This window comes from Sinohyriopsis cumingii, chromosome 4 (genome assembly GCF_028554795.1).
Source record: "Sinohyriopsis cumingii isolate HCF-2022 chromosome 4, ASM2855479v2, whole genome shotgun sequence".
Taxonomy (NCBI): domain Eukaryota; kingdom Metazoa; phylum Mollusca; class Bivalvia; order Unionida; family Unionidae; genus Sinohyriopsis; species Sinohyriopsis cumingii.
This window is the reverse complement of record NC_142964.1, coordinates 106,068,112-106,077,819: the sequence shown is the minus strand read 5'-3', so window position 1 is coordinate 106,077,819 and position 9,708 is coordinate 106,068,112.

Sequence of the window (9,708 nt, the reverse complement as noted above, 5' to 3'; positions counted from 1 at the left end):
ATGTTTTCCTTCACATCCATGCTTTACATATAAAAACTCACAGCGTTCGTCATTCGCACCATTCTACGGAATAACGGAAAGAACAACATGGCAGCAGTGACAACTTTATTCATCGATTTGAGAGATAGCTATTTTTGGATACTGAATGGGACATACGTAGTGGAAAGATTAAATAAGGAAGGGAGATCTGAAGGTAGCCTAAACAATGTGAAGAGTCTTGGAGTAGCGAAAGACCTGGTAGAGGGAATAATAGAGGAGGAAGTGGAAAAAATAAGATGATTGATTGACCCACCATATGTGAGAGTGGGAAGTTTAAAGGAGGCACTGGATTATGTCATCGAAGTCCGGTGCTTCCTAGAAGACATATTTTATTGGACCGACTGGTGGTATGTAAAGTGGGGCTTCTACCAGCTGATAAAAGCAGAAGAACTCATCAGAAAGGTAATGGAGGTAGAAGTGACGATAAAAGAAAAATGGAGTAAAGAAAGAAAGGAAGAAGAGAATATGAAGAAGAAAGAGGAGTTTGAAAGACTGAACAATAATTGGATGAAGATACAAGACAATTTTAGAGAGATGGGTCATCCAGACTGGATGCCGGAGTCGGAAGGGAAGAAGAAAAGAATATTGGGAAAATTTAGGAGATGGATAAACAAATGAAGAAAGTAGAAGATGTCAAAGGCCCTTTTCAGGGCCCCTCATTTGCCTCGAAAAGAAATTGACTTTCTTGTCTAACCCCCAACATTTTTTTAAATGTTGTATCAGTGTTTTCTCTGTTGTAAATGTGTTATATTAATCTACACCTTTGCTCAGTACTGTGACGTCACCTTCCCTATTTGCAACAGTGCTTCCAATCTCCCCTACCTTGACGTCAGACGCTATCTTTCCCTTGTCGCTATACAGACCCAGGGTGTGTTTTTAACGTACTTGTCGCTATATAGGCCCAAGGGGTCTTGTAATGCCAATTCCCATTGTCGCTATAATGCCTCGACACCTTTAACACTGGATTTTCCATTGTCGCTACGCGTACTCACTACACTACTATTATCATTAGAGATGCATTATCCAATAAGGAAAAAGCAAATATTCTAGCTAATCATTTCTCAAACATGATCAGTAATAACAACCATATTAAAAAATGCCAAGAGCATAGGCTAGACGTAGAAAAACACAAAAACATCTATTTCAAGACCTAGGAACACATAATTCCAACTTAAATAGTGAGATCACATTATGTGAATGGGAAAAAGCACTTGCCTCTAAAAAAGACACATCCCCAGGTAAAGACCAAATAGGCTATATAATTTACAAAAACCTACCCAATAATATTACCAAAGCAATTATCATGCTATTAAATATAATCTGGGACACAGGTCAACTACCCGACAGTTAGAAGCAAGCCATAGTAATTCCCATTCCTAAGCCAGGCAAAGACCACAATGACCTAAAGTCTTATAGACCCATCTCCCTCACAAACAACATATGTAAATTAATGGAAACTATAATCTCAAACTGATTGAAACACCATCTCGAAAACAACTCAGTACTTTCAGAAAATCAATGTGCGGACATAAAAATAGCTTTCAACTCAATGAGGAAAACCGATAGAAATCTTATAGCGGTTTTCCTTGACCTTGAAAAGGCCTTTGACCGGATATGGACAAAGGGGTTGATTGCCAAACTTAACCATTTCGGAATAACGGGGCGACTTTTTAACTGGATCAGCAACTTCCTTACAGGTCGCAAAATTATAACAAGAGTAGGAAACACCCTCTCCGAGGAATTTGCCTTAGAAAACGGCACCCCCCAGGGGAGTGTACTCAGCCCCATACTCTTCAACCGAATGATCAACGACTTAGATCAAAACCTCGCCTCCATCAAAATCAACCTATCACAATTTGCCGACGATAGTGGCATCTGGAGGGCCGGCAACCCCGCTAGCAAACCAGTTATAAAAGAAATTCAACAAAGCTTAGACAAGATAGGAAAATGGGCAGACAAATGGGGATTCAAAATCTCACACGAAAAAACAGTAGCCATCATCTTCTCCCCTAAACGTAATTATAAACTAGAATATCCAAATTTATATAACCAGGGACATCTAATTAAATACGTTAAAGTGGCTAGATTCCTAGGAATGTATTTCGACAATCATTTATCATGGAAACACCACACAGAACACTTTATCAAAAACTGCAGTAATGATTTAAATCTAATAAGAAATCTAAAAGGAACATCCTAGGGAACTAATCAGGTAACTCTACCAGCAATAATGAAATCTAAAATGGACTATGGATGTCAAGTATACAGCTCAGCCAAGCAAACACTTTTACAAAAACTAGACTCCATACAACGTAAAGCACTAATCGTGTGCACCAGATCACTCCCGTCTACTTCACTAGACGGGCTTGAAATCCTAATGGGGGAAATACCATTATACTTGAGAAGGCAAGAAATTACTCTGAGATACTCAATTAGACTAAATAACCACCAAAATGCACACCCCACCAAAATCGCCATAAATAAATGTAACATCACATTTAGAAATAAACTAGTACCGAATATTCCTGGCGGTAAACTAGTCCTTGAACTCAGAGAGAAACTAGCTATCCTTGCGCAATAGGAGGAATACACAAAACCGCCAGACCCAACTCCTTGGTCACAAACTAACCCAAGGTTAAACACCAAGGCTACCGAATACGGTAATAAACTCGATCAGGAACTAAAACTTAAAACAATTATAACAAACGACATTGAAATGTCGTACGAAGGATTCACTAAAGTCTATACGGACGGATCCAAAACAATTGATCCATCTAGAACAGCATCCGCAATAGTTATCCCAGAACACAATATCCAAATGGGATCCACCAGATTACCAGATCACTGTTCAATATACACCACTGAATTCTGGGCGATCACTGAAGCTCTCAAATGGATCGTAGAATTATAGGTTACTGGATTTGTATGGGAAAATATGAACGAGTTTTGGGATGGAATACTGCACAACCTTGGGAGTGCAGTATATCCTTCCGACAAAACGAGTTCATATTTTCCAACACAAACGCAGTAACCTTTTAATTATATGCTCATTTTTTTAATCTACCTAAGGTTTAATTATATAAACAAAATACACTACAAGAAACAACGTAAATGAATGAATGCCGTATTCCAAACTAAATACACAAGCGCAGATTTGTCATTACACAATGACATCATTATTAATGCGCACATAACTCCGCCCAGATAAATTTGAACTTAGTCGCGCGCTCGACATAACTTTCGAAAGAAAATGGTGTGTCTTGTTAAAATTGAAATTTGCAGTCATATTGTGAATGAATGCTCATTGCAACAACTTTTCCATTTGATCTGGAATGAATATATTTTGGTATTTTGTTTCGATTCGACGAAAGTTTGTGATTTTGGACTGGATTCATCTGTGCAAATTATACATGAAATACATTGGATTGAAGTGGCACGGGAGAAGCGTCTTTACATCTACAAATTGTTTCTGTTTCTGTCACTGAATGTTTGAAATCATAATGTGGGAAAAATATGAAGTCTTTCAATTGCAATTATCAAAATGACGCTATGGAATTTAATGCTTATTTCATTTTGAGTGCAGTAAGGAGGATGCAATTGCACTTATCATCGAAATTACAGCAGGATTTCGAAATGTGTAATCCAGATTGAAAACCTATGACATGGCTCATGTAATTCGGATTTGCAGAATTAAGAAAATACATTTTGAGGAAATTCAGGATGTAAAACTGAAAGTATATTTTATTTTGCCATTCTTATCACCAGCTAAAGAAGAGAGTATATGACTTGTCACTTGTATGTTATTTGTAAGTACCTTATCTTCCGTCTGTTATATAATGTAGGTAGCCTAAATCCATAACATTGTATCAACGCGGAATGTACCAAAACAGCTGGTTTTTTTTTTTTTTTGCAGTCCACGAAACATGTTTTAGTTCATTCAGAAACAAATTTAAACAACCACAACGTAAAGAGTCTCTTAAGCGAGTGTACATGATCTGTGTACAAATCAAAAGTGCTGGCGTCTGCGTCCATTGTTTGTTTACAATAGAAAGTAGTTTCTTTATGCACGTGAATGCTATATGTGTATTGTCGCGCGAGTTCAGTATCGGGTAATATTGAACGATTCTGACAATGTGAAGTTAACGGGAAAAAAATGAGCATATAATAACATAACAAACCAAAAACTGTCATAATAAGCGACTCCCTTAGCGTAATCACTACAATTAAAAATCACCAGACTAGACCAAGAGAGCTTTTTCTTGACAGGGCCTTCTGTATGCTTAAAGAATTATCCAAAAGAAACCAAATAGTTGAATTTATGTGGATACCATCGCATATAGGAATCCTTGGAAACGAACAAGCCGACAAAGTCTCAAAAATTCCATTAGGAGATCACAGTCCAGCCCCACTAAAATATAGTACCACTGAAGCACATTGCTTTGTCAAAAACTATATAAACCAAAAATGGCAGGAACATTGGAATAACTCCACCAAAGGTAGGAAACTATATACACTCCTAACAACAGTAGATCGATCCATTAAACCACCAAAGAGCACCAGTATAGACCAAAAAATTATCAACCGAATAATGAGAGGAAAAACTAGGCTAGCAGGGAGCTTTGGTAAATATATCAGTCCCAAACCAACAAACATAAACTGTCATAACTGTCATAATGTAGAAGATCTAAACCATATATTCAATGATTGCACAAAATTCAGGAAAGCAAGGAACAACTTCCAGAAAGCTCAAAAGGAAATTAGATCACCCTATAAATACCCCGACTTCCTACATACATCTAATCCAAATAAGCACTTAACTACTCAAAATATATTAAGATTTCTAGGAATAACAGCACTCAAAAATAAGATATAATCAATAATCAACAGGTTAATTAAATAATCATTCAAACCCCATATCAAACTCTGGTAAATAGTTATGACGGCCGACTAGGTTTCTTGGGTTCACAGACGACACAGCCGTTCACATCACACGGACACTGCTCTTCACATGGGTTCATTGAAGAGCACTTCACCTATAAAATCAATATTAAACTTAGGGTATCAGTTAAAAAGGACGGGCGGCTTGACGCGTCCACAGAGACGTAATTAAGTCAGCAAGCCGCGCGCCTATCCCATACAAATAAAGATATCCAATATAGGCGGGGAAAAAAGAAAAAAAAAAAAAAGAAAAGAAAAAAAATCACATTCTCTAATTCACACTCTTAACCCCATTCTATATCTCACCTTCTAATTATTCCAATTAAAAAAGGGATATTATCCTTTTCATCTTTGGCAACAATAACTATCTAAAAATCAAAATTTGATGCAACCATCAACCTGGATCCAGTGGACATCGCCAAGGACAGCAGATGATAGCCTCCCTGCGCTTTTCCTCTCTTGCCACGTCTGGACACCAAAAATAAATTTCCCATGTATTAATATAAAACTGAGTGAGTGCAGGTAAATTCCCACTCAGCCAAACAGGTAAACAGAAATATTTTATTAGTATCATGAGTGCGTGGGTCCATTCCCTCTTATGAATCAGCCCTCCAGTCAGACCGCAATGGGTCCTAAAAAGGTCCCGCGGCTGAAGGCTAATTATCAGTGCACCATGTGCACATAAAACGCCTGGAGGATGAGGCTCTCATTCCTTCTCCCGTGCGATCAGAAACCAGTGGCACATGCACATATGTGCGAAATGCACTTAACTCCAATGTAAGTAAGTAATTAGATAGTCGAGTAAGTGTGTATAAGGGCCTGGGTTTTTTAATTAGCCATTCGGCTATCCAGTCTACTCCGGTGTTTGTGAACTAGCCTTTTCAAGGTTTTCCAGAGTAATATATGTAATTGTACATATTTAATTATATAATTCCGAAGCCCATTTTTTGTTCTTCTTTCTTCCATAACTACGTAAATAAAGTTAATTATATCAGTGTATAATTGTTTATCATGAATTCCATTTGTATCGAGTAGGTTATTAGAGTCAAAATTCCCATATTTTCTAATTATTTTGTTTTTTAGTGATTGTCTTGGGATAGTGAAAAAATTGCAGTCTATTATCATGTGATATTTGCTATCCACTCCGGATTGACATAGGAGACATTTGGGTAGATGAGGTATTAAATTCCTTTGGTAGGCTAATTCTCCTGTCCACCAAACATATGTAGATATACGTTAGCCTGTTTCTTGGGGTCTTTTATCTCTGCAGTTTTTCCAAATGGTGCCCCATTCTACTTCTTTTTTTTTTTTGGTTTCTACATTATTCGGTTTGGGAGTTATCTCAATCGGTATTTGTTTTTCAATTTCATCTTTGTTTGTCAGCTGCCATATACTAGCGTTTGCTTTAAATTTGTTATGGTTATTGAAGTTTTGTATGCACATTTTGGGGTTCTACGTGATATTTAAAGACTATCATTCCTAGAGAACCTATAGTTCTGTTATTTAATAGTCTGCCAAACCAATACATATATATTCCCTGCCAATAATAGGTTGGGTTAGTTGTAAGGCTTTTTAATCTATGCATAATATTGGTGTGTTTTTTTTGTGAGAGGTTCGATAGTCCTTGTCCGCCTAATTCTGTTTGTTTTTGGTAACGCATGTTTAGCTAATTTGTGGACCTTTTTCCACAGAAATTTCATTATAATTGAATCTAGTCTATCAATGTATAATTTGTTAAAGTCTATTATGTTAAATTCATACCAAATGTAGTTATATAAATATGGTTTGGCGATTTTAATTTTATGTGCAAGCTTAGGTTTCTGTTAGTCCAGATTTCTATGTGATGCTCTAGTTTTTTCTTGATCTCTAGAAAGTTAAGTATTTTGTTATCTTTTCCTAATATGACACCTAAAGCTTTAACTTGGTGTCTTATCTGTTCATTGGGAAGGCCTGCAGGGTTTTGTTTCCATTTGGAATCGGTTCACAATTAATACTTCCAGTTCAGTACCCACGAATGTAGTTCTAGTCTATTTTTAGAACATTTTTTCCTCTCTCATTTTGGTGGTGATAGAAGAGTTTTATTTATGCATTTTTGGTAGGGATTTAAAGGTAACTGTTTATTCTTGATAATATGAGCTCAGGGTGTTGTTGTATGTGTGTATTTCGGCGACAGTGCACAGTGAGTAATAAGGCCTTGGTGATGCTCCGGAAGTGAAATCTGTGTTCTGTTTACATGGTGATGTGTTGACAGTTCAGCATCTAAAAAAAGAGCAGGTCAACCTTTGACGAGAACTTCACCGTGAAGTCATCTTTGTAGGTATTTTAGATTAGCATATGATTTGTATTGATTGTCACACAGTGGAAAGGTCAGTACTGAGAAACCAATGTAGATAACATATAGTAAAATTAATTGTGTCCTATGTCCATTTGCCGATTCACAGAAATCAATAAGCCATAGCGACATCTGTTATTTTATGTAGATTAATATATGCGCAAATTATATCCCGGATATTTCATTGTTATAGTTATAATTATAGGCTATTGGGTGACTAATAAACAAAGTAAGAGAATTATTGAGGGGAAAAAAACATGTCGGCTGCAAAAAGATAATTTTTTGTGTGAATATCTGTCCTTATTAGTCTTCTTGGTTTAAACCGCTTGGTTTCAATGTTCTAAGGCGGCGTATCCAGTAAGATTCCTTTTCTTTCCTGTTTTCGGAACTCCATTAGGGGTTGTGAGGAATTGCTATAAGTGTTTTATCACTGAAAGTGTGGCCACGGGAGGAGAGGTGTTCTGCGACTGGGCTACTGTATCAGATCTATGAAGATTGATCCTTTTTTATATATATATATATATATATATATATATATATATATATATATATATATATATATATATATATATATATATATATATATATATATATATATATATATATATATATATATATATATATATATATATATATATATATATATATATCCATTGATCATTCATTGTATCTAAATGTATTTAAACTAAATATCTAATATTTTATCGCAGTTTTTAGAACTTCACATCCACATTTCTCATCAATTGAGTAGGTTGATGATAACTACCGGACATCAACAAACCTGGTTGTTTAAGTGCGAATTTAATTTTTATACGGTGTGTGTTTTCTAAGTAATTGAGACGCAGTATAAATTGTGAAAACAGGTACAAGTGTTTTAATTAAACAACATATTTAATGCGATACAGAAAATATGATATATGTGTTGTATTGTTCATACCGTAAAAAGCAACATGATGGGGAAACCAAGAGAAATTTACGCGTTAGGACAAATATATATTTTTTGGACATTCGGCTCCAAAGACAAAAATATGTTCTACCGAAACATTTGAAAAAGAAACTGAAGTTAAGATCATTTAATAGAGACTACCTTAGAGCATATATGGCTACTAGTCGAAAGCGAAAGAAAAAAAGAGAACAATTAATGATGATTCGTTTAAGAACAGAAATTAATGTGTAAATACTACCAATGGTGTTAAATCGATCACAGACTTCCACATTGTATCGTTTTATTTCTTTTTTTCAAACATTTATTTCACTAAACATGATGCGGGATTATTGAAACTGAGAGAATCAGTTGCATCTATCTATCTATCTATCTATCTATCTATCTATCTATCTATCTATCTATCTATCTATCTATCTATCTATCTATTTTCACATCAATCTGTTTGTTTCTCATCATTTGCTCTTACTGTGCAAAAGTAAGTTAATGACGTATGCTATCATGGATTTTCAAGTGATCCTTAGAAATAAGTAATTTCTAAAGTAATCGCAAATCCCTTTCAATGCGGTACCTTGCAGCAAAAGTTCGAAAACTGAGATAAAGGATAAGAAAAACCAAAAATGTAATGCATTACTTTAGAGAAGAAACAAAGCAAAAAGCGCCGTTATCTACACATAGGCTGTGCTGCATGTATAAATGGATGCACGATTTCAGTAATACTCATCCTTTCGGAAGAGTTTATCTAAATTTCTATCTTTGCAAAGTAAGTATTTATAGTTTTGGATCTTAAAGATCGAATAAGCATCTGCAGATTCCACTGCGAGAATAACGGGAATTTTTTTTTATTTTCAATAGCAACACTACAGTATAAATATAAGAGAAATAAATGAAGAACAAAAGCAACACTATGGATGAGTTGTTTGACCGTAATCTCAATTGCTTTTATGGCAATGAATTAGGACAATAATTACGATAACTGTACGAAGTTTTACCATCTCATTTTAGTCGAATATCTGCATGGCGCCAATTAGTCAAGTACGTTGTTGCCAAACTGCCGCACTGAAATCATAAAAAATGTCGAATAGTTTGTTTGTTTTAAAGGTGTTTTCTTTCTTAGACAAGGAATAATAAGGGGTCGCATCGGTAATTTGTTTCTGTGCTGTTTAACCTTTTCAGGTTTACCTTTGTTTAATTGGTTAGGTGGTCACATGCTATGGTAAAAGCCATACAGGTCATGTAGGCGTTCACCACCTACCATTTCAATAGCGGGTGTCGTTTTTAAAATTGGAATACACATACATTTAAATCGCGATAGTTCACTTTATTTGGATTTCCATATATCCATATTTCTTTGGAAGGTTATTATAAATATATATATTTATATTGGCAGATATATCCATATATAGATACATATAGATATATGTACATATATAGAGAGATATATGCATATATAGGT